We start from the raw sequence: 27,413 nt of genomic DNA, 5'->3' as shown, positions 1-27,413 counted from the left end.
CGTGAAAAAATAAAACGCCAAAAAAAGTAGGGATCGACCGATTATCGGTTTTACTGATATTATCGGCCGATATTCAGTATTTTGATCGGTATCGGCATCTATTTTGCCGATATTCCGATAACGTATGGGGAACACAGATCTCGCTGCTGTCAGCGCTCTCCGTGTTCCCTCAGCAGCACAGGGGAGAAGGAAGCAGTGTCTCCCTCCCCCTGTGAGCCAGCCACTGAGATGGAGGACAAGAGAAGGGGAGGGGTTATGGCCGCTGCGCCACCAATGAAGATAAATCTCTCATTAATTCATATACAGGAGGCGGGAGCTGGCTGCAGAATCACATAGCCGACTCCCGACCTCTATGAGCGGTAGCTGCGATCTGCGGTAGTTAACCCCTCAGGTGCCGCGGTTCGCAGCTACCGCTCATAGAGGTCGGGAGTCGGCTATGTGATTCTGCAGCCAGCTCCCGCCTCCTGTATATAAATTAATGAGAGATTTCTCTTTATTGGTGGCGCAGTGCGCACCCCCCAAGCCCCCAAGTATTAATCATTGGTTGCAGTGGCCACAGGGTCCCCTCTCCCCTCCTCCTCCGATCGGTTACCATGGCAGCCAGGACGCTATTGAAGCCCTGGCTGCCATGGTAAGCTCCATGCTGCTGTGTGCACAAAGCACAGAGCAGCAGGGACAGTGTGAGGTCCTATTCACCCTGATAGAGATCTATCAGGGTGAATAGGACAAGGGTTCTAGTCCCTAAGGGGGCTAAAAGTTAGTAAAAAAAAATAAAATATTATGTATAAATGAAAGAAAGATTTAAAAAAAAAAAATACACGTGAACTATAAACATATTAATTTTCAGCAGATTTGTGTAGGAATTTTATTTTTTTTCAAAAATGAAAATTACCAGCATATCAGTATAAATTATTGGCTATCGGCCTGAAAGTTCACAAATTATCGGTATCGGCCCTAAAAAATCAATATCGTTCGATCCCTAAAAAAAAGCCGCGGGCATTCCGCATTTTATGGAACGTCCGACCCATAATAGAACAGTCCTATACTTTTTTTTTGGGAGGAAAAGGTGACAAAAAAAAGGTGAATCGCACATTTTTTCTTTTCTTTTTTTTTTCTTTTACAGTGTTCACCGCATAAGAGATTTTTTTATATTTTGGACTTTTCGTACTTGGCGATATGTAATATTTTATTATTGTTTATATATTTTATATGTAAAAGTGGGAAAGGGGGTGATTTATACTATTTTGGTGTATTTTTTTTTTTTTTTTTTTTAAGTTTATTTAATAACAATACCCCCCCCCCCTTAGGGGCTAGAACCTGGGATCTTTTAATCTCTTGTCCTATTCACCCTAATAGAGCTCTATTAGAGTGAATAGGATCTTACACTGTCCCTGCTGCCCTGTGCACACAGCAGCAGAGAGGTTACCATGGCAGCCAGGGCTTGAGTAGCAGAGGAAATTCTGCTCAGGTGCAAAAACCACTGGTCAAGATGGTCTTGATGATCAAATAAATTAATCTTTATTAGAAGATGGCGTACAAACATAAATCAATGTGTTTCAGGGATAAACAATTCCCCTTTATCAGGTTTAGCCAGTGGGCCATAGGAAACGCCCAAAAAACGCCAAGAAAACGCACCTGTGGGCAGACCCCAAGGGGGAGGGCTTGCCCCCAGGTGTCATTCTAAGGCAGATCATACTATATTTATTAAAATAGGAAATAGCACTAGGATTAAGCTAAAGGGCACCTAGAGGGCTTAGCTACTTATTTTCTTAAAAACGAATGTTTTATTGAATAGAAAATGAATAAAACCGATTAATCCATGGTTATGTATATATCCAGAGACAGGTGTGTCACGTGACCGCAACTTCAGCGGTCCCCCTGGATCTCACAGGCCGGAAGCTGTATGAGTAATACACACTGTATTACTCATACAGCCAATGCATTCCAATACAGAAGTATTGGAATGCATTGTAAAGGGGATCAGACCCCCAAAAGTTGAAGTCCCAAAGTGGGACAAAAAACAGTGGAAAAAAAGTTGAGAAAATAGTTTTCCCCCCCAAAAAATTAAAAGTTCCAAGTAAAAAAAAACAACACATAATTTCCCCCAAATAAAGTAAAAAAACATATTAGGTATCGCCGCGTCCCTATTGACCGGCTCACATGACCTAACCCCTCAGATGAACACCGTAAAAAATAAAAACTGTGCTAAATAAACCAACAGTAAGCGAGCAAAAAGGCGTATGGTACTACTTTGGTGGGCAATCGAACCGTCGCCTCATTCCGCAAAATATGAGCCCCTACCTAAGACAATCGCCCAAAAAATTTAAAAACTATGGATCAGAATATGTAGACACTAAAACATAATTTTTTTGTTTTAAAAAAGCTGTTATTGTGTAAAACTTAAGTAAATTTAAAAAAGTATACATATTGGGTATCGCCGCATCCGTAATAACCTGCTCTATAAAAATATCATATGACCTAACCCCTCAGGTGAACACCGTAAAAAAACCTTAAATAATAGTGTAAAAAAAGGCTTTTTTTTGTCACCTTACATCACAAAGTGTAATAGCAAGCGATCAAAAAGTCATATGCACCCCAAAATAGTGCCAATCAAATAGTCATCTCATCTCGCAAAAATCATACCCTGCCCAAGATAATCGCCCAAAAACTGAAAAAACTATGCCTCTCAGACTATGGAAACACTAAAACATGATATTTTTTGTTTCAAAAATGAAATCATTGTGTAAAACTTACATAAATAAAAAAAATTGTATACATATTGGGTATCGCCATGTCGGTGACTACCTGCTCTATAAAAATACCACATGATCTAACCTGTCAGATGAATGTTGTAAATAACAAAACAAAAACTGTGCAAAAACAGCTATTTCTTGTTACCTGGCCTCACAAAAAGTGTAATACAGTCGTGGCCAAAAGTTTTGAGAATGACACAAATATTAGTTTTCACAAAGTTTGCTGCTAAACTGCTTTTAGATCTTTGTTTCAGTTGTTTCTGTGATGTAGTGAAATATAATTACACGCACTTCATACGTTTCAAAGGCTTTTATCGACAATTACATGACATTTATGCAGAGTCCATTCACCAAACTTTCTGCAGAAGATCAATCTGTCACTGATGTTTTTTTTGGAGAGAAGTGGCTTCTTTGCTGCCCTTCTTGACACCAGGCCATCTTCCAAAAGTCTTCGCCTCACTGTGCGTGCACATGCGCTCACACCTGCCTGCTGCCATTCCTGAGCAAGCTCTGCTCTGGTGGCACTCCGATCCCGCAGCTGAATCCTCTTTAGGAGATGATCCTGGCACTTGCTGGACTTTCTTGGACGCCCTGAAGCCTTCTTAACAAGAATTGAACCTCTTTCCTTGAAGTTCTTGATGATCCTATAAATTGTTGATTGAGGTGCAATCTTAGTAGCCACAATATCCTTGCTTGTAAAGCCATTTTTATGCAACGCAATGATGGCTGCACGTGTTTCTTTGCAGGTCACCATGGTTAACAATGGAAGAACAATGATTTCAAGCATCACCCTCCTTTTAACATGTCAAGTCTGCCATTTTAACCCAATCAGCCTGACATAATAATCTCCAGCCTTGTGCTCGTCAACATTTTTACCTGAGTTAACAAGATGATTACTGAAATGATCTCAGCAGGTCCTTTAATGACAGCAATGAAATGCAGTGGAAAGTTTTTTTGGGGATTAAGTTAATTTTCATGGCAAAGAATGACTATGCAATTCATCTGATCACTCTTCATAACATTCTGGAGTATATGCAAATTGCTATTATAAAAACTTAAGCAGCAACTTTTCCAATTTCCAATATTTATGTAATTCTCAAAACTTTTGGCCATGACTGTAGAGCAGCCAAAAATCATATGTACCCTAAACTAGTACCAACAAAACTGCCACCCTTTCCCGTAGTTTCTAAAATGGGGTCACTTTTTTGGAGTTTCTACTCTAGTGGTGCATCAGGGGGGCTTCAAATGGGACATGGTGTCAGAAAACCAGTCCAGCAAAATCTGCCTTCCAAAAACCGTATGGCATTCCTTTCCTTCTGCAGCCTGCCGTGTGCCCGTACAGCAGTTTACGACCACATGTGGGGTGTTTCTGTAAACTACAGAATCAGGGCCATAAATAATGAGTTTTGTTTGGCTGTTAACCCTAGCTTTGTAACTGGAAAAAAATATTAAAATGGAAAATCTGCCAAATAAGTGAAATTTTGAAATTGTAGCTCTATTTTCCATTAATTTTTGTGTAACACCTAAAGGGTTAACAACGTTTTGTAAAATCAGTTTTTAATACCTTGAGGGGTGTAGTTTCTAGAATGGGGTCATTTTTGGGTGGTTTTTATTATGCCTCACAAAGTGACTTCAGACCTGAACTGGTCCTTAAAAAGTGGGTTTTTGAAAAGTTCTGAAAAATTTTCAGATTTGCTTCTAAACTTCTAAGCCTTGTAACAGCCCCAGAAAATGTAATATCATTCCCAAAATGATCAAAAGATGAAGTAGACATATGGGGAATGTGAAGTAATAACTATTTTTGGAGGTATTACTATGTATTATAGAAGTAGAGAAATTGAAACTTAAAAACTCTCAAAATGGCCTGGATAAGTCAAAGGATCACCACATAAAGTGACACTGGTCAGTTTTGCAAAAAATGGCCTGGCCCTTAAGGTGAAAATGAACCCGGTCCCTAAGGGTATAAAATGCCACCATCATTCTATATCTACGATATCCTCCTCACGTTTTACTTTCCACTATCATCCTGTAGCTACAGTGTTGTCCCCGCTTATTACCTACCACCGCCACCACCATCATCATTCTGTATCTACTATATCCTCCTCACGCAGGGCCCCAGATGGCGACCAAAATGGTCGCCAATACGACTTAGAATTTACAAATGGCGACAAGACTTTTTTTAGTCTTGTCGCCATGTGCGACTAGACCCGCCGCCGCAGCTCTACCGTTGAATACAGCGGCGGGGCACAGGAGATGATAGTTCTCTGCCCCGCAGCCGATGTTCTTCTCAGCAGCGCAGTGGAGAAGGAGTCTCTCCCTCCCCCCTGTGCTGCCGCTGCCAGTAAGAAGGGAGAGGGAGGGGAGGGGCTGTGGCCACTGCGCCGCCAATGAAGATAACTGACCTGTTAATACAAATACAGGAGGCGGGTGCAGGAATCAAATAGCTGGCACCCGATCTCTATGACAGGGAGCTGTGATCAGCGGCAGTTAACCCTTCAGGTGCGGTACCTTAGGGGTTAACTGCCGCTGATCGCAGATCCCTGACAGAGGTCGGGTGCTGGCTATTTGATTATAGCACCCGCCCCCTGTATTTGTATTAACAGGTCAGTTATCTTTATTGGTGGCGCAGTGTGCCCCCCCAACACCCCAGTATAATAAACATTGGTGGCGCAGTGCCAGTGAGTTAAAAAAAATTAAAACTCACCTCCTCCATTTGATCGCGTTGCTGCCGGTCTCCTGTTCTTTCTTCAGGACCTGTCAAAGGACCCGTGGTGACGTCACTGAGCTCATCACATGGTCCATTACCATGATGATGGATCATATGATGTACCATGTGATGAGCACATTGTTGTCACCACAGGTCCTTTGACAGGTCCTGGAGAAAGAACAGGAGACCGGCAGCTACGCGATCAATTGGAGGAGATGAGTTAATTAAAAAAAAAATATATTTTAACCCTCAATTGACCTTCTACTAAGCATTCTGTATTAAAGAATGCTATTATTTTCCCTTATAACCATGTTATAAGGGAAAATAACACAGTGAATAGACTTTCATCCTAGCAACCATGCGTGAAAATCGCACCGCATCCGCACTTGCTTGCGGATGTTTGTGATTTTCACGCACCCCCATTAACTTCTATGGGGCCTGCGTTGCGTGAAAAACGCACAACATAGAGCATGCTGCGATTTTCACGCAACGCACAAGTGATGCGTGAAAATCACCGCTTATGTGCACAGCCCCATAGAAGTGAAGGGATCCGGATTTAGTGCTGGTTCAATGCGTTCACCTCACGCATTGCACCCGCGCAGAAATATCGCCTTTGTTAAAGGGGCCTAAGAATGAATAGGACAAGGGTTCCAGCCCCTAAGGGGGCTAATAGTAAGTAAAAAAAAAACCACTAAGGCTACTTTCACACTTGCGTTGCGGCAGTGTGATCTGGCGGGCAGTTCGTCGTCGGAACTGCCTGCCGGATCCGCCGATTTGGATGTGACTGAAAGCATTTGTCATGCGGACAGACGGATCCGTCTTGTATCTTTTTACACATTTTTACCGATCTGCGCATGCGCAAACCGGAAGGACGGATCCTGCATTCCGGTATTTTGAATGCCGGATCTGGCACTAATACATTCCTATGGGGAAAAATGCCGGATCTGGCATTCAGGCAAGTCTTCAGTTTCTTTCGCCGGAGATAAAACTGTAGCATGCTGCGGTTTCATCTTTTTTCATCTCAAAACGACTGAACTGAAGACATCCTGATGCATCCTGAACGGATTACTCTCCATTCAGAATGCATGTGGATATGCCTGATGAGTTATTTTCCGGTAAAGAGCCCATGTGATGGAGCTCTATGCCGGAAATGAAAAACGCTAGTGTGAAAGTACCCTAAAATATTAAGTTAAAATACCCCCTTTCCCAATTTTACATATAAAATATATAAACAATAAATAAACATATTACGTAGCGCTGCGTCCGAAAAGTCCAAACTATTAAATTATTAAAAAATATCTCCTATGCAGTGAGCGCCGTAACAGAAATAAATAAATAAAAACCATGCGATTCGCCATTTTTTAGTCACCTTGTCACCCCGAAAAATAGGATAGGACTGTTCTATTATGGGCTGAACGTTTCATAAAAAGCAAAATGCACGCGGCTTTTATTTTTTTAAATTTTTTTTGCGTGGTATTGAGTATCGCAATACTTTTTTATGGTGACTAAAGCGAATCAGAATTTTGGTATCGAAACAACCCTACGCCGATCTGATCGGCGTAGCGTTGTCACTATACCAAAATTTTGATTCTGTTTCGATTTGGCGACTAAAAGTTTATTTAGCTCCTAAATTTTTCAGTTCAGGAGCCAATGGCTACTAGGTTTTTTTTTTTTTTTTGTCTGGAGCACTGCTCACGTTTTACTTCCCACTACCATCCTGTATCTACAGTGCTGTCCGCGCTTATTACCTACCACCACCATTATTCTGCATCTACACTGTCCACCTCAATCTTTCCTTGCCATCATCCTGACCTTATGTACAATGTTCTCCTCACTTATTGCCTGCCACAACTATCCTGTTTTATATCTACACTGTTCTCCTCACCTTTTACTTGCCGCCATTGTCCTGTATCTGCTGAATTCTTACTGTACTCACTGTCCTGTATCTTCCCTGTCCTCCTCCTTCTTACCTTACCACCATCCTGACCTCATGTAGTGTTCTTTTCAATTGTCTACTGCCATCACTATCCTGATAAGTAGCTACAGTATACTCCTTACTTATTTCCTGTCACTATCTGGGCTACAGTTTGTCTCATTTTTGTTTTTTCTGTTGACATATTGGGGGAGATTTATTAAAACTTATGCAAAGGAAAGCTGACTTAGTTGCTCATAGCAACCAATTAGCTTCAACCTCATTTTTCAGAGCTCTTTTGGAAAATAAAAGGATTGATTTGATAGGTTGCTATGGGCAACTTATACAGTTTTCCTTTGCACCAGTTTTGCTAAATCTTGCCACTTTGTATCTACAGTATTTTCCTCACTTTCTACCTGCCAACACCATACTGTCCGATATCTACACACTGTTCTCTTTATTTTTTTACTGGACACCACCGTACTGTCCGGTATCTACACACTGTTCTCTTTATTTATTACCTGCCAACACCATACTGTCCGGTATCTAAACACTGTTCTCTTTATTTATTACCTGCCAACACCATACTTTCCGGTATCTACACACTGTTCTCTTTATTACCTGCCAACACCATACTGTCCGATATCTACACACTGTTCTCTTTATTTATTACCTGCCAACACCATACTGTCCGATATCTACACACTGTTCTCTTTATTACCTGACACCACCATACTGTCCGGTATCGACACACTGTTCTCTTTATTTATTACCTGCCAACACCATACTGTCCGATATCTACACACTGTTATCTTTATTTATTACCTGCCAACACCATACTGTCCGGTATCTACACACTGTTCTCTTTATTTATTACCTGCCAACACCATACTGTCCGGTATCTACACACTGTTCTCTTTATTTATTACCTGCCAACACCATACTGTCCGGTATCTACACACTGTTCTCTTATTTATTACCTGCCAACACCATACTGTCCGATATCTACACACTGTTCTCTTTATTTATTACCTGCCAACACCATACTGTCCGATATCTACACACTGTTCTCTTTATTACCTGCCAACACCATACTGTCCGGTATCTACACACTGTTCTCTTTATTTATTACCTGCCAACACCATACTGTCCGATATCTACACACTGTTATCTTTATTACCTGACACCACCATTCTGTCCGGTATCTACACACTGTTCTCTTTATTTATTACCTGCCAACACCATACTGTCCGATATCTACACACTGTTATCTTTATTACCTGACACCACCATTCTGTCCGGTATCTACACACTGTTCTCTTTATTTATTACCTGCCAACACCATACTGTCCGATATCTACACACTGTTCTCTTTATTACCTGACACCACCATACTGTCCGGTATCTACACACTGTTCTCTTTATTACCTGACACCACCATACTGTCCGGTATCTACACACTGTTCTCTTTATTACCTGACACCACCATACTGTCCGGTATCGACACACTGTTCTCTTTATTTATTACCTGCCAACACCATACTGTCCGATATCTACACACTGTTCTCTTTATTACCTGACACCACCATTCTGTCCGGTATCTACACACTGTTATCTTTATTACCTGACACCACCATTCTGTCCGGTATCTACACACTGTTCTCTTTATTTATTACCTGACACCACCATACTGTCCGATATCTACACACTGTTCTCTTTATTTATTACCTGCCAACACCATACTGTCCGATATCTACACACTGTTATCTTTATTACCTGACACCACCATTCTGTCCGGTATCTACACACTGTTCTCTTTATTTATTACCTGCCAACACCATACTGTCCGATATCTACACACTGTTCTCTTTATTACCTGACACCACCATACTGTCCGGTATCTACACACTGTTCTCTTTATTACCTGACACCACCATACTGTCCGGTATCTACACACTGTTCTCTTTATTACCTGACACCACCATACTGTCCGGTATCGACACACTGTTCTCTTTATTTATTACCTGCCAACACCATACTGTCCGATATCGACACACTGTTCTCTTTATTTATTACCTGCCAACACCATACTGTCCGATATCTACACACTGTTCTCTTTATTACCTGACACCACCATTCTGTCCGGTATCTACACACTGTTCTCTTTATTTATTACCTGACACCACCATACTGTCCGATATCTACACACTGTTCTCTTTATTTATTACCTGACACCACCATACTGTCCGATATCTACACACTGTTCTCTTTATTTATTATTTGGCAAAACGGATCCGGTATTTATTTTCTTCTCATTTTTAAAGGTCAGCGCATGCGCTGACAGGAATACCAGGTCCTTCAATGCGGCAATTTAAATGCTGGATCCGGCACTAATACATTCCTATGGGGAAAAAAATGCATTCAGGTAAGTGTTCAGTTTTTTTTGGCCGGAGATGAAACCGCAGCATGCTGCGGTATTATCTCCGTCCTGAAAAGTCAAAAAGACCTGAACTGAAGACATCCTGAACAGATTGCTCTCCATTCAGAATGCATTAGGATAAAACTGATCAGTTATTTTCCAGTATTGAGCCCCTAGGACGGAACTCAGTGCCGGAAAAGAAACGCTAGTGTGAAAGTATCCTTACCTGCCACCACCATACTGTCCGGTATCTACACATTGTTCTCTTAATTCATTATTTGACATTATTGTTCTGTCCAGGGCTCCTTATTACATGTTGCTTGCCTTGTAACTCACTGAATATCAGTTTTGGGAAGGCTGATTTGGTTGGGCACCCACGTTTTACTGTCAGTGTAAGTTATTTAGTTGTACAGCAAGCAACACTACTAACCTTTGTTTCTCAGGAGTGTAGAGAAAGTGCAAAGGTTGGTACGCACAAAGTGGAAGATTTATCATCTCTCTTGTGCCTAAAAAGTGGCCTTAAAAAAGTCGCAAACTTTTTAAAAAAAAATCTTTTAACTTTGATGACACCCTCGTCATTTTCCCTAAAGGGCGTGTGGCAAGGGTGAGAAAGTGTGTGTGTGTGTGTGTGTGTGTGTGTGTTCCATGACTAATTTTATCTTCTGTTACGCCAGCTTTCTGGCACAAATGAAGACAGCTCTGTGCTTATGTGCATACGTAGATTTCTTTTTAGGTGAATGGACTGCCTGAGGATGCGCCTAATTTATGAGGGGGGGTGCACCTCGTCATAAATTAGGAGCATTCCCCAGCGGCGCAGGGGATATCAAGTCTGGCGCAGAAAGTGCTGTCTTGATAAATCTCCCCCTATGTTCAAATCTGAGGTAATTATGGATTTTTGGTCCAGATACTGCAGTAAACCACATTCCAGTGCTAGTGAAGCATTTTTTAAATCTACAGTATTCCTTGTACGTCACAGACTTTTTAATCAACTACAATCCATGGCAAAATCTGACAAACTACTGGCTTGCTAAGGTGGGGAGCTCTTTATTTATCTGTAATTAATAGTTGTTCTTGGCTTTTGGTTAATCGGGCTGAGAGCCAACATAATCGCATAGACTCATGCTAAGCACTTTTGACCTATTGTTTAAATCGTCTTTATGTGTTTAAAGGGAGTCTGTCACCTACATATGGCCATATAAAGTGCTTACATGGCTCTGTAGCACACCTATACATGAGTGTAATGGTACCTCTAGTATTTTCTTTACACTTGCAGAAGCTGGAAAAAACGAAGTTCAATTCATATGCAATTGAGCATTTGCAAGTGCCCATGTGTTGGAGCCCAGGCTGCTCTGCCTTTTTTAATTATTTTCCCGCCCCAGCCTCTGCCAGCCCTTTCTATTCCCTTGTCATCCTTCGGTCCGGCTGATATCCTTCTCCTGCGCACTGCCTCGCCGGGCACACTGTGATGCCCATTGTTGGCATGGCATCGCTTTAACTACTCCGCGTGTGCCGGCGAACGGCGCGAAACCAGCGGCAATGTGGCCTTTGCCGGCGCATGCGCAGTAGTTAAAGCGATGCCGTGCCCACAATGGGCATAGCAGTGCGCATGCTCCGGCCCGAAGGATGACGCAAGGGAATAGGAGGGCGGGCATATGCAGAGGCTGCGGCGGGGAAACAATGAAAAAAGGCAGAGCAGCCTGGGCTCCAACACAGTGAACACCACCCCTGGGCACTTACGAGTGCTCATTTGCATATGAATTAAACATTGTTTTTCCAGCTTCTGCAAGTGTAAAGAAAATAACAAAGGTACCATTACATTAATGTACAGGTGTGCTATAGGACAATGTAAGCACTGTATATAGACATATGGAGGTGACAGACTTTCTTTAACATATTTTGAAATAATTTTTGATGTTTTAAATTTTCCATATCAATATCTATATTTAAACAAAAAACATAAAATCCAGAATTTTTTGCACTGGCCACTAAGCATGAAAAAGGTTCCACTTCTTGGTCTGTACAGAACACTTTACTGCAGTTACCTGCTTATCTATATACAGAGGTGATTAGAATGACAGATGAGACAGGATCCACAATACCATTCACAGTAGGTGATTGTCGGAGCGTATCTATTCTTTCCTTGTACAATGACCTCTGCACAGGTCACAGAGCATGACCAGAAAACTCTCCCATAAAAGTCACTGAGGTCTCCTCCTGACCATTGGGTCTGTGGCCCATGGGACTGCAGTAAAGCAATTTTTTTTATACTGTGTAAATGCTATTAGGAACAGCTCTGATATGTTGCCTTGCCTTCATTCTCTGGGTCAGTACGATTACAACAATATCACATATGTATAGTTTTTGTATTTCAAAATAATGTATGCAAAAATAAATGTAAACTTTTTTTTTTTTTTTTTTTTTTAGATTACCATATTCTGACCTCCATAACTTTATTTTTTTATAGTTATATCTACTGAGCTGTGTGGGGGCTCATTTTTTTTGAAGGATGATCTGTCATTTTTATTGATACCATTTTGGAGTGTGTGTGACTTTTGATCACATTTTATAACTTTTTTTGGGTTAAGAGAGGCGATGAGAGAAATTTAGTATTTTTTTTTGTTCTAGCTAATGCATACCTCTGCATTTAGAGGTTTGGTAAATTTAGAAATATATGTGCCCTTTTTTTGCTCCTTGTGAAGCCACACCTACTTTTCTGTAAAAAAAATAAAATAAATACTGTCTCCACGTGCATTTATATTGTGGGCACAGATGGAGGAGCATATGATCAGACATGTAACCTTTACATTCTCCATTGTAACACACTGCAACCAGTAAACTAGCACAGACAGTGTGATAAAGGGGTTGTCCGGCCTTCTCAACCGAACTTGACAGTTCCTTCTATTTCTCGATTCGTTAGCCACTTTTTCCCTTGTTTCTTCAAGACTCATTTGCACCCATTAGAGCCCAGTCTATTGACTTTTACCTCATCGCTCCAAATCGGCCATTTCCAATATTCTACTGTCCGCTATTCGTACTTTTTTGCAAACTCGAGCCAATGCTTCTTATTATGATTATGAAGTCGGAATGGGCCACTATTCCAGACTTGTGTAACGCATTTCTTAGGATGCTTGCATAGACGTCTGTGTTGTGACTATTAGAGGCAGGAAGAGAAAAAGAGTGTTAGTCACTGGACCTTCAGGTAGAGGGTCCCGGAATAACTTAGCAGGACGCCAAAAGGAAGGCAAAAAAGAACAGTATACAAAAAATATGAAAAAATTATGTTATACAAATATATTTCCTAGTAAAGTATAGATGGGCAGGCTGCCAATGGTCTCAACCTAGCCTTGAACAACTCAGGGTAGGTGATAGGGAATGAGGGTAGTGGTGCGTGAAACACGCTAAAAAAGACCAAAGGAGAAGGCTCCAAGTTCCCTGGGAGTTAATTAGGAAGAGGCTATGAAGTGGATCATAGAGACCCATATAATGTAATCTATATAGACTTAATAAGGATAGAAATAAAGAGTAGCAATACTTACACATATAGAAAATTGCGTGTTACAATCAGAATAGATTCATATATAATCAAATATTAATATAAAATATAAATAAAATCTAAACAAAAATGTTAGTGACTCACTTCACCCAGGAGGGTAATGTGGGATAAAGCTCAAGACACCCACACCACACCTCCTGCGCCTGGGTCGCCTGTAGAGATATCAGAATAGGACAGCAAACACTCGACAGGTGGACGCTAATAGTTACCTTGAATATTCTAGTTGCCACCATACAAAATGGAAGGGAAACATACCTTATGGGCAGATGAAGAGAATTTGGAGAAATTGCTCTGATAACACTTTGAGAACACAACTTGGAGTCCTAAAAGATCGTTTTTGGACAAGGGCTACCCGAAAAGTTTGATCAAGGCCTCAAACTTGATCAAAAAGAAGCCCTGAAACCAGCCCCACTGGGAACCGCTAATCTAAAAGTATATAAAAAAGAATATTAATGTAACCTTATCACTAGGTACAATAGAGACCACCAAAATATTAGAAAGGTACTCACTAAACATTGGAGTATCCTGTTGAAAGACTCCACTTCATAGCCTCTTCCTAATTAACTCCTAGGGAACTTGGTGCCTTCTCCTTTGGTCTTTTTTAGCGTGTTTCACGCACCACTACCCTCATGTCACTATTAGGCCCCTTTCAGACGAGTAAGTTTTCTGCATGGGTGCAATTCGTGACCTGAACACATAGCACCCGCACTGAATCATTTCAATGTGTTTGTGTTACATGAGCATTTATTTATTTTATTTTTTTCACCGCATCTGCGTTGCATGAAAAGCACAGCATGCTCTATATTCTGCATTTTTCATGCAGCCCTGGCCCCATAGAAGTGAATGGAGCAAGTCCGGATGCAATGCATTTTTCAAAGATGGTTGCTAAGAGATTTTTGTAAACCTTCAGTTTTTTTTATCACGTGTGTGTGAAAAATGCATCTGCACAGAAACAACTGAACGAAATCACAGACAAAACTGAATGAACTTGCTTGAAAAATGGTGTGAGTTTCACTGAATGCATTCGGACCTACCGTATTTTTCACCCTATAAGACTGTTTTAGAGGACAATAAGAAAATAAATATTTTCCCATTTCATCCACCATGACGGCTAACACATGAGATTAACCCCTTTGACCTCTGTAGGGGCAGGAACACACAGGGATAGCGTTTAAAAGCCACCACCCACTCTCTCCCTTCAGTGTTTCCTGTCCCTACGGGGGAGTCGCACAGAGAAGCCTCCCAGTGGGGAGGTGAAGAGTTACTTTTACTTCATTAGATTTTGTGCCTTAGGGCTCATTCAGACGGCCGTATGCTGTCCGCAAAAATACTGAATGCTATCCGTTTTTTTGCGGATCCGCAAAAAAAATGAAACATGTCCTATACTTGTCCGTGAAAATCAGGACATGGCCCCATTGAAGTCTATGGGTCTGCAAAAATACTGAATGCTATCCGTTTTTTTGCAGATCCGTTTTTTTGCGGATCCGCAAAAAAACGGATAGCATTCAGTATTTTTGCGGACAGCATACGGCCGTCTGAATGAGCCCTTAGTGGTAGGATTATTTTACCAATCTTCTCCTCTGCCCTCCCGCAGCTGTTGCTAAAGCTCGTCAGAGGAAGTTGGGGTAATTCTCGTCCCTGATGCAGGGGTCTGCTCTCACCCCTTGCTGCATGGTCTCCCTTCCCTCGGGTGAGGAAACAGACTTGGGAAATCGGGATGCCGCACGGCAAGGTTTGAAGGGGGCGGAGCTTCGGGTCACGTGTGAGGAAGTGTCTTCGCGCCATGTGGAAACCAGCAGGTGATTCTCACAATAATGTCTGCACTGAATCCAGCAGCACATCAGCTCCAGTGTCCCCTGGAACCCGCTTGGACATCGCAGACCCACCTTCGGCGGCTACTTCTGTGAGTTCCCCTGTGGGGATAATCTGCAAATGTCACTTTCTATTACCTGGTTGCTGTTCTTTAGAGGGAGTAAAAAGAAACTAAAATAAAAAACAAATCCCCCGCTGCTCTCCCTCGGCAGAGGCTAAGGCTGGGCAGCGGGGGCAACATGGATACTCACTCCGGCTCATGCTGGGGCCTGAGTTTCTATTCAATTCAGGTCTTCCTTCCACGCCGAGTAGGAAGCAGACCTCCAGGGGGCGCTCGCTCCGGCTCATGCTGCGGCCCGTATCGCAACCGGACTTCCACAGACGTTCAGGAAGCAGACGCGGGTCTCTTCTTTGATACTAGCAATAATGAATGGCGATGGGGAGCTACGGCGCACAGGGATGATGTCAGACGCCGATAAGGTTAAATGTGGCGTTCATCCAGCTCTGAAACAGCCCCCTCTCCGGCTGCACCTCCCGTAACTTCCCCCTATGGGGAGTATGGTCTTTCATTTTATATTGTGTATTTATGATTCACAATATGATACTTGGCTGCTTTTCTCTGTTCCTTAGGGAGCTAGAGAAACAAAGTCTAAGCCCACACCTCTAAAGTGCGCTACTTGTGCCAAGGGACTTCCGGATAACTACAAAATTTGATATACAAGTGGCAAAAGTTGTTAAAAGAACTTCCCTGCCATATGAGGATTCGTCACAATTAGTCAGGTCCATAAATATTGGGACATTGACACAATTCTAACATTTTTGGCTCTATACACCACCACAATGGATTTGAAATGAAACTAACAAGATGTGCTTTAACTGCAGACTGTCAGCTTTAGGCCGGATGCACACGACTGTGTTCCGCAGCCGAGAGTGTTCCGTGGTATGCCGGGCTGGATTCCTGTTCAGAGCAGGAGCACACGGCGTCATTGGTTGCTATGACGCTGTGCGCGTCATGCCGCCGCTGAAATACAGTAATACACTCGTATAGTGTATTACTGTAGTGCAGCGGCGACGTGAAGCGCACGGCGTCATAGCAACCAATGACACCGTGTGCTCCTGCTCTGAACAGGATTCCAGCCCCGCATACCACAGGCCGCGGAACACGGCCGTGTGCATTCGGCCTTAATTTGAGGGTATTTACATCCAAATCAAGTGAACTGTGTAGGAATTACAACAGTTTGCATATGTGCCTCCTACTTGTTAAGGGACTAAAAGTAATGGGACAATTGGCTTCTCAGCTGTTCCATGGCCAGGTGTGTGTGTTCCCTCATTATCCCAATTACAATTAGCAGATAAAAGGTCCAGAGTTCATTTCAAGTGTGCTATTTGCATTTGGAATCTGTTGCTGTCAACTCTCAAGATGAGATCCAAAGAGCTGTCACTATCAGTGAAGCAAGCCATCATTAGGCTGAGAAAACGAAACAAACCCATCAGAGAGATAGCAAAAACATTAGGCGTGGCCAAAACAACTGTTTGGAACGTTCTTAACCTCTTGCCGTCACACTAACGCCGAAAGGCGCCAGTGCGGCGGCTCTCTCAGGTCTCAATGACGCCTATTTGCATCCTCTCGTGAGACCCGAGATTTTGCGTGAAGGCGCGCTGCTCGGAAGTTTATACTACAGCCTGCTTGCGATGATCATTCGCTGGCAGGCTTTAGATGTTAAAATAATCGCATCAGAAAGGTATATTAGACGCTGTTTTGTTAACAGCGTCTGATATACCTGCTCCTCTGGTGGTCCCTTTTGCTTGGATCGACCACCAGAGGGGACAGGCAGCTCTGTAAGTAGCACCAATCACCCCCCCTGTCACTTATTAACCCCTTATTAACCACCTCCGGACCGCCTAACGCAGATTCGCGTTCCGGAGGTGGCAGCCCTGCGCAGAGTCACGCGTCATCTCGCGCGCTCACAGGAACGGAAGGTAAGAGAGTGGATCTCCAGCCTGCCAGCGGCGATCGTTCGCTGGCAGGCTGGAGATGTGTTTTTTTTTAACCCCTAACAGGTATATTAGACGCTGTTTTGATAACAGCGTCTAATATACCTGCTACCTGATCCTCTGGTGGTCCCCTTTGTTTGGATCGACCACCAGAGGACACAGGTAGCTCAGTAAAGTAGCACCAAGCACCACTACACTACACTACCCCCCCCCCCCCCGTCACTTATTAACCCCTTATTAGCCCCTGATCACCCCATATAGACTTCCTGATCACCCCTCTGTCATTGATTACACCCCTGTCATTGATCAACCCCCTGTAAAGCTCCATTCAGATGTCCGCATGATTTTTACGGATCCACTGATAGATGGATCGGATCCGCAAAACGCATACGGACGTCTGAATGAAGCCTTACAGGGGCGTGATCAATGACTGTATCACCCCATATAGACTCTCTGATCACCCCCCTGTCATTGATTACACCCCTGTCATTGATCAACCCCCTGTAAAGCTCCATTCAGATGTCCGCATGATTTTTACGGATCCACTGATAGATGGATCGGATCCGCAAAACGCATACGGACGTCTGAATGAAGCCTTACAGGGGCGTGATCAATGACTGTGGTTATCACCCCATATAGACTCCCTGATCACTCCCCCTGTCATTGATCACTCCCCCTGTCATTGATCACTCCCCCTGTCATTGATCACTCCCCCTGTCATTTGATCACTCCCCCTGTCATTTGATCACTCCCCCTGTCATTGATCACTCCCCCTGTCATTGATCACTCCCCCTGTCATTGATCACTCCCCCTGTCATTGATCACTCCCCCTGTCATTGATCACTCCCCCTGTCATTGATCACTCCCCCTGTCATTGATCACTCCCCCTGTCATTGATCACTCCCCCTGTCATTGATCACTCCCCCTGTCATTGATCACTCCCCCTGTCATTGATCACTCCCCCTGTCATTGATCACTCCCCCTGTCATTGATCACTCCCCCTGTCATTGATCACTCCCCCTGTCATTGATCACTCCCCCTGTCATTGATCACTCCCCCTGTCATTGATCACTCCCCCTGTCATTGATCACTCCCCCTGTCATTGATCACTCCCCCTGTCATTGATCACTCCCCCTGTCATTGATCACTCCCCCTGTCATTGATCACTCCCCCTGTCATTGATCACTCCCCCTGTCATTGATCACTCCCCCTGTCATTGATCACTCCCCCTGTCATTGATCACTCCCCCTGTCATTGATCACTCCCCCTGTCATTGATCACTCCCCCTGTCATTGATCACTCCCCCTGTCATTGATCACTCCCCCTGTCATTGATCACTCCCCCTGTCATTGATCACTCCCCCTGTCATTGATCACTCCCCCTGTCATTGATCACTCCCCCTGTCATTGATCACTCCCCCTGTCATTGATCACTCCCCCTGTCAGGCTCCATTCAGACATTTTTTTGGCCCAAGTTAGCGGAATTATATATTTTTTTTCTTACAAAGTCTCATATTTCACTAACTTGTGTCCAAAAAAAAAAATCTCACATGAACTCACCATACCCCTCACGGAATCCAAATGCGTAAAATTTTTTAGACATTTATATTCCAGACTTCTTCTCACGCTTTAGGGCCCCTAGAATGCCAGGGCAGTATAAATACCCCACATGTGACCCCATTTCGGAAAGAAGACACCCCCAGGTATTCCGTGAGGGACATATTGAGTCCATGAAAGATTGAAATTTTTGTCCCAAGTTAGCGGAACGGGAGACTTTGTGAGAAAAAAATAAAAAATATCAATTTCCGCTAACTTGTGCAAAAAAAAATAAAAATTTCTATGAACTCGCCATGCCCCTCATTGAATACCTTGGGGTGTCTTCTTTCCAAAATGGGGTCACATGTGGGGTATTATACTGCCCTGGCATTCTAGGGGCCCCAAAGCGTGAGAAGAAGTCTGGTATCCAAATGTCTAAAAATGCCCTCCTAAAAGGAATTTGGGCACCTTTGCGCATCTAGGCTGCAAAAAAGTGTCACACATCTGGTATCGCCGTACTCAGGAGAAGTTGGGGAATGTGTTTTGGGGTGTCATTTTACATATACCCATGCTGGGTGAGAGAAATATCTTGGTCAAATGCCAACTTTGTATAAAAAAATGGGAAAAGTTGTCTTTTGCTAAGATATTTCTCTCACTCAGCATGGGTATATGTAAAATGACACCCCAAAACACATTCCCCAACTTCTCCTGAATACGGCGATACCACATGTGTGACACGTTTTTGCAGCCTAGGTGGGCAAAGGGGCCCATATTCCAAAGAGCACCTTTTAGGATTTCACAGGTCATTTACCTACTTACCACACATTAGGGCCCCTGGAAAATGCCAGGGCAGTATAACTACCCCACAAGTGACCCCATTTTGGAAAGAAGACACCCCAAGGTATTCCGTGAGGGGCATGGCGAGTTCCTATAATTTTTTATTTTTTGTCACAAGTTAGTGGAAAATGATGATTTTTTTTTTTTTTTTTCATACAAAGTCTCATATTCCACTAACTTGTGACAAAAAATAAAAACTTCCATGAACTCACTATGCCCATCAGCGAATACCTTGGGGTCTCTTCTTTCCAAAATGGGGTCACTTGTGGGGTAGTTATACTGCCCTGGCATTCTAGGGGCCCAAATGTGTGGTAAGGAGTTTGAAATCAAATTCTGTAAAAAATGACCAGTGAAATCCGAAAGGTGCTCTTTGGAATATGGGCCCCTTTGCCCACCTAGGCTGCAAAAAAGTGTCACACATCTGGTATCTCCGTACTCAGGAGAAGTTGGGGAATGTGTTTTGGGGTGTCATTTTACATATACCCATGCTGGGTGAGAGATATATCTTGGCAAAAGACAACTTTTCCCATTTTTTTTATACAAAGTTGGCATTTGACCAATATATTTATCTCACCCAGCATGGGTATATGTAAAAAAACACCCCAAAACACATTCCTCAACTTCTCCTGAATACGCAGATACCAGATGTGTGACACTTTTTTGCAGCCTAGGTGGGCAAAGGGGCCCATATTCTAAAGAGCACCTTTCGGATTTCACAGGTCATTTTTTACAGAATTTGATTTCAAACTCCTTAACACACATTTGGGCCCCTAGAATGCCAGGGCAGTATAACTACCCCACAAGTGACCCCATTTTGGAAAGAAGACACCCCAAGGTATTTCGTGATGGGCATAGTGAGTTCATAGAACTTTTTATTTTTTGTCACAAGTTAGTGGAATATGAGACTTTGTAAGAAAAAAAAATCAAAAAAAATAAATCATCATTTTCCGCTAACTTGTGACAAAAAATAAAAAGTTCTATGAACTCACTATGCCCATCAGCGAATACCTTAGGGTGTGTACTTTCCGAAATGGGGTCATTTGTGGGGTGTTTGTACTGTCTGGGCATTGTAGAACCTCAGGAAACATGACAGGTGCTCAAAGTCAGAGCTGCTTCAAAAAGCTGAAATTCACATTTTTGTACCATAGTTTGTAAACGCTATAACTTTTACCCAAACCATTTTTTTTTTTTTACCCAAACATTTTTTTTTTATCAAAGACATGTAGAACAATAAATTTAGAGCAAAATTTATATATGGATGTCGTTTTTTTTGCAAAATTTTACAACTGAAAGTGAAAAATGTCATTTTTTTGCAAAAAAATCGTTAAATTTCGATTAATAACAAAAAAAGTAAAAATGTTAGCAGCAATGAAATACCACCAAATGAAAGCTCTATTAGTGAGAAGAAAAGGAGGTAAAATTCATTTGGGTGGTAAGTTGCATGACCGAGCAATAAACGGTGAAAGTAGTGTAGGTCAGAAGTGTAAAAAGTGGCCTGGTCTTTCAGGGTTTTTAAGCACTGGGGGCTGAGGTGGTTAACCCCTGATCACCCCATATAGACTCCCTAATCACCCCGCTGTCATTGATCACCCCCCTGTAAGGCTCCATTCAGACGTCTGTATGTGTTTTGCGGATCCGCAAAACACGGACACCGGCAATGTGCTTTCCGCATTTTGCGGATCCGCACATTGCCAGAACTATATAGAAAATGCCTTTTCTTGTCCGCAATTGCAGACAAGAATAGGACATGTTCTATATTTTTGCGTACCCGGAAGTGCAGATCTGCAATTCCGGATCCGAGCGGGACAAAGTCTGTCCCCATAGAAATGAATGGGTCCGCAATTCCGTTCTGCAAAATGCGGAACAGAATTGTGGACGTGTGAATGGGGCCTAAGGGTCCCTTATCACCGCCAGTTAGCTACTTGTTATGTAGTTAGCGCCCAGCCCACGGCACTGCAGTCACTGATTAGCGTCATCGCTGTCGCTAATCAGCACTAGTACTATATCGTATCTGTAAGTGATCAAGACTGATCGCAATCGGATCTATATAAGTACAATAGGGTCACCTTAGGCTCTACAAAAAACTCAGTGTTCGCCCGATGAAGCCTGATCTTGTGCGCACACTTGCGTTCAGTCCGCCCCACCGCTGATCACTGCAAAAACACCGTAAAATCGCTGCAGCGCTATAAAGATCACTTTTGAGGGGCATGGCGAGTTCATAGAAGACTTTATATTTTTTTTATTTTTTTCCTTACAAAGTCCACTAACTTGTGCCAAAAAATAAAATCTTACATGAACTCACCATACCCCTCACGGAATCCAAATGCGTAAAACTGCCCTGTGAAATCCTAAAGGTACTCATTGGAATTTGGGCCCCTTTGCGCATCTTGGCTGCAAAAAAGTGTCACACGTGGTATCGCCGTACTCAGGAAAAGTAGGGCAATGTGTTTTGGGGTGTATTTTTACTTATACCCATGCTGGGTGAGAGAAATATCTTGTATAAAATAATGGAAAAAGTTGTCATTTACAGAGATTTCTCACACACAGGATGGGTATGTGTGAAGACACCCCAAAACACATTGCCCTACTTCTTCTGAGTACGGCGATGCCTCATGTGTGACAATTTTTTGCAGCCTAGGTGCGTAAAGTGGCCCAAATTGCAGCCTAGGAGGGCATTTTTAGACAATTGGATTCCAGACTTCTTCTCACGCTTTAGGGCCCCTAAAATGCCAGGGCAGTATAAATGCCCCACAAGTGACCCCATTTTGGAAAGAAGACACCCCAAGGTATTCTGTGAGGGGCATGGCGAGTTCAATAAAAAAAATTTAATCATTTTCCGCTAACTTGTGCCAAAAAAAAAAAAAAATCTATGAACTCGCCATGCCCCTCACGGAATACCTTGGGGTGTCTTCTTTCCAAAATGGGGTCATTTGTCGGGTATTTATACTCCCCTGGCATTTTAGGGGCCCTAAAGTGTGAGAAGTAGTTTGGAATCCAAATGCGTAAAAATGCCCTGTGAAATCCTAAAGGTACTCATTGGAATTTGGGCCCCTTTGCGCACCTAGGCTGCAAAAAAGTGTCACACGTGGTATCGCCGTACTCAGAAGAAGTAGGGCAATGTGTTTTGGGGTGTATTTTTACATATACCCATACTGTGTGTGAGAAATATCTCTGTAAATGACAACTTTTTAATTTTTTTTATATAAAGTTGTCAATTTACAGAGATTTCTCTCACCCAGCATGGGTATATGTAAAAATACACCCCAGAACACATTGCCCTACTTCTTCTGAGTACGGCAATACCACATGTGCAACACTTTTTTTGCAGGCTAGGTGCGCAAAGGGGCCGAAAGTCTGAGTACCTTTAGGCTTTACAGGGTTGCTCACAATTTAGCCCCGCCCAAAATGCCAGAACAGTAAACACACCCCACAAATGACGCCATTTCGGAAAGTAGACACTAGGGATCGACCGATTATCGGTTTGGCCGATATTGAGGATTTTGAACGTTATCGGCATCTATTTTGCCGATATACCGATAACGTATTGGGAACACAGAACGCACTGCTCTCAGCGCTCTCCGTGTTCCCTCCGCAGCACAGGGGAGAAGGAAGCAGTGTCTCCCTCACCCTGTGCTGCTGCTGCCGCCGCTGCCGCCAATGAGAGGAGAGAACATAAGAGGAGGGGAGGGGCTGTGGCCACTGCGCCACCAATGAAGATGAGTCTTTCATTAATTCATATACAGGAGGCGGGAGCTGGCTGCAGAATCACATAGTCGGCTCCCGACCTCTATGAGCGATAGCTGCGGTCCGCGGTAGTTAACTCCTCAGGTGCCGCTGATCGGAGCTACCGCTCATAGAGGTCGGGAGCCGGCTATGTGATTCTGCAGCCAGCTCCCGCCTCCTGTATATGAATGATTGAGAGACTTATCTTCATTGGTGGCGCAGTGCGCCCCCCCCAAGCCCCCCAGTATTAATCATTGGTGGCGCAGTGCGCCCCCCACCCCCATCCCAATCCCGGCCAATAGTAAAAACATTGGTGGCGCAGTGCGCCCCCCCAGTATTACTCATTGGTGGCAGTGGCCACAGGATCCCCTCTCTCCTGCTCCTTCGATCGGAGCCCCAGCTGTGTAAGCCTGGGGCTCCGATCGGTTACCATGGTAGCCAGGACGCTATTGAATCCCTGGCTGCCATGGTAAGCTCCATGCTGCTGTGTGCACTATGCACAGAGCAGCAGGGACAGTGTGAGCTCCTATTCACCCTGATAGAGATCTATCAGGGGGAATAGGACAAGGGTTCTAGTCCCTAAGGGGGCTAAAAGTTAGTAAAAAAAAACCACAAAAATATTAAGTATAAATGAAAAAGATTTATAAAAAAAAATACACATTAACAATAAACAAAAAAATACACATTAACAATAAACAAAAAAATACACATTAACAATAAACATATTAATTTTCAGCAGATTTGTGTAGGAATTTTTTTTTTCTCCAAAAATGAAAATTCCCAGAATATCGGTATAAATTATCGGCATCGGTATCGGCCCTAAAAAATCAATATCGGTCGATCCCTAGTAGACACCCCAAGGTATTCACTGAGGGGCATAGTGAGTCCGTGGGAGATTTATTTATTTTTTGCCAGAAGTTAGCAGAAATGGAAACTTTATTATATATTTTTTTTCCTCAAAGTGTCATTTTCTGCTAACTTGTGAAAAAAAATTAAATCGTACATGAACTACCATGCCCCTCCGCGAATACTTTGGGGTGTCTTCTTTCTAAAATGGGGTCATTTGGGGGGTATTTTATACTATCCTGGCATTCTAGCACCTCAAGAAACATGACTGGTGCTCAGAAAGTCAGAGCTGCTTCAAAATGTGGAAATTCACATTTTTTTTTCCATAGTTTGTAAACGCTATAACTTTTGCGCAAACCAATAAGTATACACTTATTGGATTTTTTTTTTATCAAAGACATGTAGCACAATAAATTCTGACACAAACTTGTATAGAAATGTAATTATATTTGAACAATTTTACCAGAAAAAAGTTAAAAATACACTCTTTTTTTGAGACAATTGCGGTCTATTTTGATTTAATATCAGAAAAAACGAAAAATCTCAGCAGCAAGTGAGACGAAAAGGAGGTAAAATTCATTTGGATGCCAAGTTGCATGACCGAGCAATAAACCGTTAAAGTTGTGAAGTGCCGATTTGTAAAAAAGGGCCTGGTCACTAGGGGGGGGTATAAACCTGTGGTCCTTAAGTGGTTAAAAAGAAGGAACGCATCGGTGAGCTCAGCAACACCAAAAGACCCGGAAGACCACAGGAAAACAACTGTGGTGGATGACCGAAAAATTCTTTCCCTGGTGAAGGAAACACCCTTCACAACAGTTGGCCAGATCAAGAACACTCTCCAGGAGGTAGGTGTATGTGTGTCAAAGTCAACAATCAAGAGAAGACTTCACCAGAGTGAATACAGAGGGTTCACCACAAGATGGTAAACCATTGGTGAGCCTCAAAAACAGGAAGGCCAGATTAGAGTTTGCCAAACGACATCTAAAAAAGCCTTCACAGTTCTAGAACAACATCCTATGGACAGATGAGACCAAGATCAACTTGTACCAGTGATGGGAAGAGAAGAGTATGGAGAAGGAAAGGAACTACTCATGATCCTAAGCATGCCACCTCATCAGTGAAGCATGGTGGTGGTAGTGTCATGTATGGCTGCCAATGGAACTGGTTCTCTTGTATTTATTGATGATGTGACTGCTGACAAAAGCAGCAGGATGAATTCTTAAATGTTTCGGGCAATATTATGTTCTCATATTCAGCCAAATGCTTCAAAACTCATTGGACAGCGCTTCACAGTGCAGATGGACAATGACCCAAAGCGTACTGCAAAAGCAACCAAAGAGTTTTTTAAGGGAAAGAAGTGGAATGTTATGCAATGGCCAAGTCAATCACCTGACCTGAATCCGATTGAGCATCCATTTCACTTGCTGAAGACAAAACTGAAGGGAAAATGCCCCAAGAACAAGCAGGAACTGAAGACAGTTGCAGTAGAGGCCTGGCAGAGCATCACCAGGGATGAAACCCAGCATCTGCTGATGTCTATGCGTTCCAGACTTCAGCCTGTAATTGACTGCAAAGGATTTGTAACCAAGTATTAAAAAGTGAAAGTTTGATTTATGAGTATTATGTCCCATTACTTTTGGCCCTATAACAAGTGGAAGGCATATATGCAAACTGTTGTAATTCCTACGCCGTTCACCTGATTTGGATGTAAATACCCTCAAATTAAAGCTGACAGTCTGCAGTTAAAGCACATCTTGTTAGTTTCCTTTCAAATCCATTGTGGTGGTGTATAGAGCCAAAAAATTTAGAATTGTCTGTCCCAATATTTATGGACCTGGCTGTACGAGATCCCATGGAACGAAAGGCGGATGCCTTTTTGAGGAAATGCTGGGAAGCCTCCATGTTGGGTATAAAGACAAACATAGTGGCAACTTCTGTGAGTTAGGGCTATGTATTTCTGGCTCAATGAGTTAGAAAATCGCATAAAGAATAAAGCTCTTAGGGAAGAAATGTTACCCTCTATTCCACTTTTTAGGTCCGCCACTGCTTTTCTGACTTACGCTTCTGCAGAATCAGTCAGATCGATAGCTAAAGACGAGGCTCTTTCAGACTGTCAGACGAGCGCTCTGCATGAAATTCTGGAAGGGTGATAAGACCTCCAAGGAAAAATTCTACTCTATCGCAGGGGAGATCACACATGTCTTTGACCCTGTCTAGATAAAAAAAAAAAAAAAAAAAAAGTTTTCCGGAAGAGAATGAAAGGAAACCTTTTCATCCCTTCAGTGCACAGTCCAGACCCTATGGGGGGAAAAGGGAAAACTGGCCGCAGGAGTTATCAAAAAAGGGATTTACTCTTTAATTCCCAGAATAAGCAAAACAAAAAGCAATGACACCAGAGTTGGAGGGTGGTTGAGGAATTCTCTGACCCAGTGGAAATCTGTAACATCAAATTCTTGGGCTTTAGACATTGTGAAGAACATTTATAAAATAGAATTTCCATTTCACCACCATGACGGCACACATGAGAGATTGACCCCTACCTCTGTAGGGGCAGGAACAGAGAAAGGTTAAATTGACCCCTCCCACCGCCATACATTAGTGTGTTCCTGCCCCTACAGTGGCCAGGACAGAGTAAGTCCTCTTTGCCAGTCAGGGAGGTGAAAAAACATCCTGTCTACCCCTTATTTTTTATTTTACTAAATTACCTGGGAGCTACATCGGGAGCTCGTCGCTTCCCTTGCTGGCACCTCATTCTGGGTACGTCCCCTGATCTCCGGAGGCGCATGCCGAAGCTGACGGGGAGACGGGCAGGGTCTCGCTACCTGTTGATCAGGAGCCTGCCCTGCGGTTGCCACGGGCCTCCTATCTGATGTCACTTCCGGGTTAAGCCGCATACACGGAAGCGACTGGATCTCGGTCCGGGAATTCAAAAAGGACCAGTTAGGAGACTCCTTGCGAATGCCCAACTCCGTTCCTCGCCGACACAGCCTCATAATGTCGTACCAGGAGCTTAAAGCAGCCCAAAGAGCAGGACGTTCCATCGCAAACCGTGAGTGTTCAGTCCTGTGTTGTGGCAGCAGACCCATCTGGGGTCTATGGTGGAATTATAGGGGGGTTTATTTAATTCCTATAGCATGCCTCCCCTTGGGGCTGGCTCCCCACTTTTTCAGTGTATACAACACCTTCTATTGATGTACTATACATTGAATCCTGCATTAATACAGCTGCTCTCTCATGGGTCTCTAAGCAAACCTTGAAGAAACCCAGGAAGACTGAGATGCATCCAATGCTGTACTAAACTTCCTGATAATTATACTAAAA

At 43.0% G+C, this 27,413-nt stretch overlaps 1 protein-coding gene across 1 annotated transcript in view; it reads left to right on the top strand.

Moving 5' to 3' along the window:
- LOC121003272 (oxysterol-binding protein 1-like) overlaps window positions 1–27,413 on the top strand; it is a 362,083-nt gene that overhangs the window by 2,141 nt on the left and 332,529 nt on the right.

This window comes from Bufo bufo, chromosome 6 (genome assembly GCF_905171765.1).
Source record: "Bufo bufo chromosome 6, aBufBuf1.1, whole genome shotgun sequence".
NCBI lineage: Eukaryota > Metazoa > Chordata > Amphibia > Anura > Bufonidae > Bufo > Bufo bufo.
The sequence above is the reverse complement of the archived record's forward strand: the minus strand, read 5'-3'. Positions and strand labels throughout refer to the sequence as shown.